This window comes from Trichomycterus rosablanca, chromosome 1, assembly GCF_030014385.1.
Source record: "Trichomycterus rosablanca isolate fTriRos1 chromosome 1, fTriRos1.hap1, whole genome shotgun sequence".
Lineage (NCBI taxonomy): Eukaryota > Metazoa > Chordata > Actinopteri > Siluriformes > Trichomycteridae > Trichomycterus > Trichomycterus rosablanca.
In genome coordinates this window covers 25,450,894-25,451,611 of record NC_085988.1, presented here as the reverse complement: position 1 = coordinate 25,451,611, position 718 = coordinate 25,450,894, and positions in this window count along the sequence as shown.

The following is a 718-nucleotide window of genomic DNA, read 5'->3' as shown; positions in this document are numbered from 1 at the left end:
TAGCCTAGTATGTTAAAATATGCCAAAATAAACACAATTTAAATACATAATACATCACAACACAGCCACCATACCTGCAGACTGACTATGAAACTGATAATAAACTAGCTATTATACATGTTATTGGCAAAAAAACTTTGTCATCCTTTAATAATTTGAATATCAAATACGATTATTAAGATTAAAATTGTAGAATATTTTTCCCTGAAGCTGTTGGGAAAGTCTCTGTTTTAGATGTCACTTGTGTTATGGTAACAAACGGCTGTTATTGAGTATCAGATCTTGATACTTAGTAACAGCCACCAGTAATAAAGTCATAATATTGTGTTTATTGTACTGTGTTTTACTGTGTTCTTTCTCTTTTTTAAACCTACACGGCTTTGCACATTTCATTCAAATGTCTGTATATTAGCAGGGGTAGTAAGTGGTAATAAGCATGTTTTATGGTGTGGCCATGTTTGGCATGCTTATATAAGCTTGTGCGAGTGCGTGATGAAGTGGCTCTCTGATCCTGATTCACACTGCGTGACGGCAGCACTCAACGAGAAGGGGTGAGAATGAGATTGAGGTGGAGGAAAGCAGAGGGCGAAGGGAGGGGTGCTACGTCTCCGAGAGTATAGAAAGAGGGGAGCAAGTGAGGAGGAGAGCTGTCTGAAAGAGGGAAGAAAGGATGAGGAAAAAACAGTGAGAGGGACAGAGTGAGTGAGTAAAGCACATG